Below are 8,682 nucleotides of genomic sequence, written 5' to 3'. Positions count from 1 at the left end.
CCAGTTAGCTCAAGTCCAGGTACACTACTGTTTGTTGTGTTTCCTACAGCGATATCAGTGGCCATTTGGATCAGATGCTGTATGCGCATGGTCAGTTTTCTGTGATACAATCAAACTAATTGAACCAAACTCAATCCCTGTGTAAATTCACTCAATGGGATAGATAATCAGAGCACATGGAATTGCACTCGTTTGGTCTCATGACTGGAAAATTTCAGGGGCAGATCTACATCTGGTATTAATTGGTAGGTCATTGCTTGTGTTTTTCTTTTAAATGCCACTGTATCTGTTTTCTACACTATAATGAAACTATTATATGTTCTAAACCTTAGAAACGAATGTGTTACTTTTCTACTGATAAAAATATTTTTAAGAGAGGGCTGTATCAACATTATTTTAAACTGTATCACATACACTAGGAAAATTACCTTTTAATTCAGTTTATGAGAGGTGGAAAATTAAACATATTGTGTTTGCCACACACAGCCCCACAGTGTTTTCCTAGGATTACTAAAAATGGCATCAAGTGTCACATCTGACCCAACCTCTCCACAGTCTTGAAGACAAAGTATATGACTACCACTGTCCAGCAAGATATCATTTCCCAGGTCCAGGTCTGGCATTCAGGCTATCTTAATAGCTACTACTTAGAATAGCTACAAAACAAATCACCTTTTACTTCACCACATGTTCCTGAAACAAACCTCAGAAGGCAGGTGAAGAACTGGTGCAAATCGTCAGAAAAGGAGCCCTCCCTTTATTGTAATAAGGAAACAAAGACATCACAGCTATCCTTACAGCTTGCATATTTATTGAACAAATCCTACTAAAATAGCTAAAATACATTGGGTACTTATAGTGCATTATTAAAGATCACATTGTTACAAAAGCCTGCATTTTCAGCAGTACACAACTGCAACTATACATAAATGCCACGACTGCTGAATATTACTTCTTGCTCTATATACAGCACAATAGACGTATCTAATCTACTGGAAAATAAAAGGTACAAAGAAAGGGATACAGAAGGTGGGGAAAAGGAAAGAAATCTAGGAAGTGCAGTGCATGCATTGGTATTTAACAGTCAGAAGCTAAGACAGTTCAGAACAAGGCCTGCCCTGTAAAAGGAAGAGCTAAAAGACAGAATTATATAAAAAATTAAGGTGGGCTTTCAGACTGTGTCTAACACAACAACACTCCATGAGTAGATGGTACTGCTTAGTTTTGTGGTTTGTGTTATTTTGTATTGATAGTAGTCTGGGAGCAAGAACAAAAATGTAAAGTCCACATGTTGGCAGGACTGTGGAAATGTATTCTTTCCCCTTTAGGACTTCTCCTCCCAGAAATTTGCTGTATTTTTCTTACTATATCCCCTATTTTATGGATTTGAAGAGGACATTAAAACTTGTCCCTTCTTTTAAAAAGGCTTGTAAGAAAAAAAGACAAAAATCAAGAGATTTTGAGAAGTTGGTGGAAAATTATTGCTCATCTTTCTCCATAAGGTGGACAGGAGTCAGAAAGGAGATTCTATGTAAATTACACTTTTGTGATTGCTCCCACTGTTACTGCATGTTTGTGAGTGGACACTGATAGGGAATCAGTTCCTCACTTGTACGCTATAAGTAGTTACTCACCTACAGCACTGAATAAGAAAGCCACACTGAAGACACAAGTAAACAAGTCAGTCCAGTCTAAAGAACAACATTCAGAAAAACAAAGTACCAACACCTTCTCAGAACATGGAAATAAAAAATAACTCCATCAGAGCTACCTTGCCAAGGAGCATATTTAAAGTCCAAAATAGCACCATTCATCAGTGTCTCAAATCCCGTGGCAGCATCACAATCACTTACCACAAGGAAACCATGAGTTTCATACTACTTCTATACATCAAAAGAGTACATGGATAAAATATAGAGATATACAGACAATCGATGAAAATAAACTACTAGGCTTGTTACATCTAAATGAAAAAAAGGGGGACTCTCAGCCTCTGCAAGAAGCAGTTCAGGTTGATGGAAATGGAAAGAGCTGTTAACCAGTTTCATGTGAGCTGTGGAGTTTGAGTAGTGGAAGACATTGTTGTGGTAGAACCAGGCCTGAGGGCCCACCTGTAATGTTTGTAAACATGGATTCACAGTGTGAAATTCTGAGAGCTTTCGCTTGAGTTAGAATGTTAAAAACTAGTTTTTATGGTACACATTTGTCCGCTGTTATTCTCTAAAGCAAGGCTCAGAGTCCCATAGTTTCTTCTTACACTTGATGATTTACACAGAAACAATCCCCAAGATATGACATCATGATCTCATCAAACCCATACACCATATGTAATACGAATGGAGAAATAATGTTTAATAAGAGTAGAGGTAATTGATTTTGGTGAAGTGGCGTCCATAGCCATTTTCTGGAACCAGGCACTCCCCTTCCGCCTCACTTTTCTTGCGATTCACTTCCTTCGAGATGGGGAGATTTCCCTGTGGAGATGAAAAACTGGTATTAGCAGAAGTCTGTTTGGTGGAGTCCTCCCTTCTCCCACACTAAGGTTTACATACTTCCCCAGCTTTAGCTGAGAATTAAACATCTACCAAACATGACTGAATCACCTATACATACTGATGCTACAGAGAGCAAAGGATTGCTTGAAAACCAGGCAATTCTTGCACCATCTGAGAAAAACAGGTCACTTGAGGATGAATGAGTGCATCCTAGCCAAAATGCAAGGGCTGAGCCAGCAACTACCCTTCACTGTTGAACTAGGGAATCTGGACATCTGTTGCAGCTGGGGAGGCCTCAGCCATCCAAGAAAAGTCACAGGGAAAGAAGCTATGGAGTGACAACCCCATATTGCAGGTCATCCTTACACTACTCCTCAGAATTACTTTTCTCACTTTTGCCCAACCAAGCCATTTCTGTGCCCTTCATATCAGCTTAGGTCTAAACCTGCACCAGCAGGTGCTGTGGGTGCAGGAGTTCTGGCACACAACTGTAGCTCGAAACTAGGAATTACCTGTTCTGCACATGTGAAGCACAGAAGGCAGACACAGGGTCTCAGTGCTGTAAATGCAAAACTCAGGGCCATGAATCAACAGATGGCAGGCACCAAGCCCCTTTGGAAATATAGCTCAGTGCCAACCTGAGTAATCAAAACTCTAATGTTAATGGCATTATCTACCAATGAAATAATTTGTTTGCTTGTCTTTTTTAAGCTCCAAGTTCCCTTTTATGGATCCACTTGGCCTCCAAAATAAAAGTGTATCTAATTTATGAAAGACCATCTTAATATTAAGTGAACTTTTTACAGCTTAGACCTCTCGTCTTTAAAAACCTTGCTGCTTAAGCGGCTAACATATACTAATAAGTCACCTCCCTATATTAATCCATTGAAAAGAGCACACTAAAGACACTGTAATGTGTTTCTTGTTCTGGACAAGTAAGCTGATGGTGGGCCATATAAGACAGCTGCCTCAGACAGACCTTTTTTAACAATACATTCATTAATTGTGCCGATTCAGCCAAGCATTTAAATATATATTTCAATTTAAGCCTTAGAATGAAGCCTAAAAGCTAAGTATGTGACTAAAGTACTTTGCTGATGTTATGCCACTATGAGATCTAAAACAAAAAGAATTTGTTTAGTTGATAGTATATTCTAAGTATGAAAAAATCAATCTGTGGGTTTTGTGTTTAAGAGATTAGAATTGTAAAGGTGTTTTATTGCTCATATGGCTTTGGACATGTCTGTGACATAATCAGAATTCTTCTCTTTGTTTAAGAAATTGTCTTCTTCAGCTTCATTTTTTTTCTGATCTGAGAGTTGTAAATTTATAATTAGAAAGTCCCACAACTACCAATAAAGTGCAATTTTCAGCAGTTTTCCTTTCCTGGCTCTTCAAAGCCAGAATTTTTGCTGGGATGTCCATACTTGCTACATTTATTGTGCTGAGAATTCAGTCACCCCATGAATCTCCCACTGCCTTTATCACAGTTTATAAGATAAATTCTGCATTTAGGTAAAAGAAATTCTCATGGGATTCTGCACTGCACACAGTCAGGAGCAGTTTTCAGGTTGAACACAGAGCAAAGACCCTTGCTCTTGGTGACTTGTTCCTTTGGGGCATCCAGAAATGGACAAAAAGAGCAGAATTTGGTCAGTACATATGCAGAAAGCCAGGGAAAGAAGTAGGAGTAGAATTATATCTTTGCTGAAACCAAACTGGGGATTTTGTAAGAATTTCAAAAGGAGAAAATATCATTTAAATTTTAATGACTTCACAAACGTGCATTCTCACGTATTATCCTCATGATAATATTTTTACCTTTTTTTTTTTTTTTTTTTTAATAAATTTGCTCCTTGTGTATCACTTACAGGATGTGAGAAGAAAACTAGAAACTTACAGATGCAAACAGGCACACCACACAGACCAAAGGTCTGGGCAAATTTCCAAAAGCATTGTGTTGGGCAGTTCCTTTTCAGCTGTGAAAACAATCTCAGTCCTGAAATTCTGCCATACAATCATGAGATAAAAAATACCATGTGACCCCCTTAGGTCTGGAAATAAATTGTCTTCAAGAACTGCATCATTCTATACTTGTTGGTTGCATGAAAAGGAAAAAAAAAAAAAAACAAAACAAAAACAAAACAAAACAAAACAAAACCCCAACAACAAAACCAAAAGCCAACCAAAAAACAAACCAGAACATCAACAATTTTATTTCAAATAATAGTTTTTTAAAAATCTAATAATTTTACTTTATTCTTTTAGCAGTTTAGGCCTTTTAGCATTGAGTGGATAAAACTGCTCAGCTGGAGGACTGAAAAATTTCTACAGTTTTCTTCAGTAATTTATCCTAATTAATTTTACAGGATAGATGAAAAAAAATTTCCAAAGACACACAGATTCTGTTAAAGTTGATACTCTGCTGGAAGCTGGCTTGTGTGCAACTGTATTCAAGTTGCTTTGAAGGTCAGTTGTGAAATGAAATTTGGAGCTGGTTCTAAAAGCTGGTCTCTATAAAAGCATATGCCAAATATCTTTTGAAGAATTACATAAGAGCTAGATAAAACCCACATTGTATTTAAAAAGCAAGAATCCAATAATTATAAAGGGGGAAAAAGTGTATAATACATTTTGAATAGTTGAGAAACTGCTATCCATTTGAATAAACTTTTACTTTAAGCTATGTACAGCATAAACCCACAGCTATATATAAATCCTATATAACGCAGCATTGCTATAACTATGCTGCACATAATTCACAGCTTCATCGCTGTGTTTCAGGAGTAAATTTGGTTAATGATGAATGACAACTCACTAAAGCTGCTAATTTGAAATTTTGAATAAAACCCCTCTAGTTAGCACACAGTCAATTCACAAAGTTAGCAAATTCACTTGGTGCAAGAATGACCATATATAGCACATACTCTGGCATTGCTATCAGCCTATTCCACTGAACTTTTGGAATACTGTGACTGTTAAAAGTGGCAGTACTGCCATTTATGTTAGTTCGAAGACTGGCATGCTGGCACATGAGCCCGAAAATAACAGACTGCAAATAGCCTGGCTATAAATTTTAGAAGTTCCTTTACAGAGAAAAAATGTGGAAAGTACAGTATTATACAGATGGAATAATAGCAGAGTTTTGTTAACAGGGAGCTGGAGTCTAGCTAATAACTGAAACTTAATCAAAACAATTTTCCATGTGCTGTCTTCAATTTTCCATGTGATCTCTCCTTTACTTACTTGCTTCTTTTTTTTCCCACCTCACAGATCTTGAGTCAGTAATGAAAATATGAACATGTACATACTTTTGCTACACAGATTTCATATCCAGTTTCACATTTATGAAGCCAAGAATGGTAACAGAATAAAAGCCTATGAATCCTGTCACATCTAAAGATGTGACAAGCCACATCTTCTGCCTTTATGTTAGGGTGCCCCTTGTCAAATTCAGATGAAACCTGCCATGCCATGTATGCTTATTACTTAAGCCAGGTATAGCACAAGCAAAAAATTTAACAAAAGATAAACAACACCACCTGGTTCCTCCTCCTGCATTATCACTGACATTTTCATCTGCATTGCTGAGAGAGAATTGCAAAAATTAAGCATTCAAAACTCAGATATCAAGCTTGTAAAATCATGAGACAGGCTTAAGAAATATGAGCTCTTGAAAATCAGTGTGTTTTCCTTCTGGTGTGTAGCCAGCACAAGACCATGTCTTCTGCAAGCCTGAAGGCTAAAAACATAATTTTAAAATGAAAGCTGAAATCTTCAGTTAACTGCCTGGAACAATGAGCCAAGGCTTTAAGAAAAACAGAGTAACATAAGACTCATGATGAAATCATGAGAGCTGGCTACTTTCTCAAAGCAGTCACAAAATAAAATCCATTGAAGTTGCAATTTAGTTTTTTTTCAGAAAACTTTCAACTTAGTAAACTGTTTGTCATATGAAAGAAATTACATAGATAACTTTACCTTTGGAAATCCCCCATCCCCTCCGCTGGTTGGAAAGATTTTCTGGCTTACCCAAGTCATTGACCTTGGTTGATAAACCTGTAGTGACATAAATATATACAAGATCTTACTAACAAACAGAAATTCATTAAATGCAGTGAAGTTGTGTTCATATGACAGATCACATTACTAAAACCAAGTTTAATGTCAGTTGAGCTTGGCCCAGAGACTTAGCTGTGTTTAACACTTAGTACATATTTTTTGTAGCCATGACAACATCTGTCCCTAGAGCATTACAGCTCTATTGTTTATGGCAATCTGCATTCAACAGGATGTTTGGGAAAAAAAAAGAGAAAAGTGCATTGGATGGAATTTTTAAAATATCTTTAAAATATCTTTTGTCTGCTGTTGATGACTGCAGCAGACAAAAGCAACATACCTTTGATAATGCCTTTACAATGAACTGTGAACCAGAACTTTCTAAGATCATTCAAGGAGCTATAACTTTATGTTAGCACCCTGTATTTTGCATTTAAAAAAAATCCAAAAAATTATAATATATGTACAATAAAATAGATGGGAGCAAGATTTAATGTCTATAGAAAACTTTTTGAATGGAAAATGGGTAAGATCCAAAGCTGTCTACTGACTACAGCGGAAGATTAGAGTGAATAAATGCTAAGCTAATGCACCTCAGGAGGAAGAGCTTCAGGATACAACTTCAGGATGAATCAGAACATCCTTCATCTTGGTCTCATGAAACACTGAAGTCATCAGCTACAAGTTACATACAGTACTGAAGCTCTTGAATTTTTTTTTCCTCCTTGTTCTGCCTCGTAGGTATTTGGTGTTTGGTGAATTGAACTCTTTCTGTGCAATACCTGGATTGGAAACTGTCAATGTTTTGAGCTGGCTATTACAAATTACACCATTCAAACTTGTTTGCACTTTGGGAACCAAAACTTGTATTGTCACTTAAATAACTGGTGGATGGACCAGTTTTACTCACCTGCTTACTGCTGTACATATAATGAAACAGGAGGAATGATTTTATGTCTATGGAGATGCATGTTCACTATAAGCTGGCACAACTGGACTAGTTGTAGCTTGGAGAATTAATCAGAAGATTATTTAAATCATGTTTCCAATGGAAAGTGCTAAACCCTACTGTAAGGCAGGAAACAGAGGTGGGAAATTTAAAACACAGAGCCCAAGATAATACCTGCTTTCAGATATTCTCCCATGATTTTCTGCAGTACAAACCACAGTGCTTTCTCCCGATTAAAGCAACAGATTTGATTTCATACCTTAGATTTCAGACAAGCCAGTTAAGCTCTCTGGGTATGTCTGACATAAAATAATTAATACATAGGACTGGGCACTCTGTGAATTCACCAGGTAATATTCACACTGAATATTTGAAACACTTGAACAAAAGACACAAGGTAACCTCTGAGTTCTCCTGTTGCTCTTTATAATGGCTGAATACCCATTCTGCAAATATGTCTTGGTTTTATTGTGTAGTGGTAATTTTTGTGTGAAAACTCACGGTGGGAAGTAGCAATAGGAGTTCAGCTCTACCACAGGACATGCCTGTTCAAACCAGCAAAATATACAAAAAAGTATATAGGAGGGCAGAATAAACATGAGAATACAGCATTAGTTATTATGATGGATATGACCTTCTATATTTTCCATGGAGCCTGAGATGTATTTAGATCAGCCTATAGGCCATGTTATCCCTGTTAATAATTTAATAGGAATAAAACGAGCACTTGAAGTCAAATGACAAAATAAAAATCCTCAACTTAAATTAATAAAAACTTAGAGGAACTACAGTTTGAGGGTGGGAATAGGACAGGAATGAAAAGCTGTAAATTGTAAGATAAACACATAACTATGTTCCAGGGTTAGAAAAACCAAGCACCAAAACCTAACACCACAACCCAAGTACCCTACAAAATCCCTTGGCTACCTCTCACAGTAATTTTCTGTAAAGAAAAAAATCCATAATGTCCTATTTTCTTCATATTTCTTCAAAACAACTACTGTGGCCCATATTGGTAGACAATAATCACATGGACATATTCCACATGCAGTAACTGTTCTGCTATGAGTGTACCAAAGTTGTGAATGCACAGCCAAAGAACTTTAAGCCTGACTTGGGAGCAATGCTGAAAGACAATCATGGTTTGGCTCCTGGCTAGGTGGACGAAGATTCTGAAAT

General features: G+C 36.9%; 1 long non-coding RNA gene across 1 annotated transcript in view; it reads right to left on the bottom strand.

The window, feature by feature from the left end:
- Window positions 1-792: 792 nt before the first annotated feature.
- Window positions 793-8,682, bottom strand: part of LOC114054668 — a 21,380-nt gene continuing 13,490 nt past the window's right edge. Inside the window, exons 3-4 of the long non-coding RNA XR_003570543.1 lie at window positions 6,477-6,554; window positions 793-2,474 (exon numbers count right to left, since the gene is read on the bottom strand). This is a non-coding gene — a long non-coding RNA (uncharacterized LOC114054668). The remainder of the gene's footprint in view (window positions 2,475-6,476; window positions 6,555-8,682) is intronic.

Source organism: Empidonax traillii, unplaced genomic scaffold, assembly GCF_003031625.1.
Source record: "Empidonax traillii isolate 1590-97213 ecotype Southwest subspecies unplaced genomic scaffold, ASM303162v1 scaffold37:size1818073, whole genome shotgun sequence".
Classification (NCBI taxonomy): Eukaryota; Metazoa; Chordata; class Aves; order Passeriformes; family Tyrannidae; genus Empidonax; species Empidonax traillii.
The sequence above is the reverse complement of the archived record's forward strand: the minus strand, read 5'-3'. Positions and strand labels throughout refer to the sequence as shown.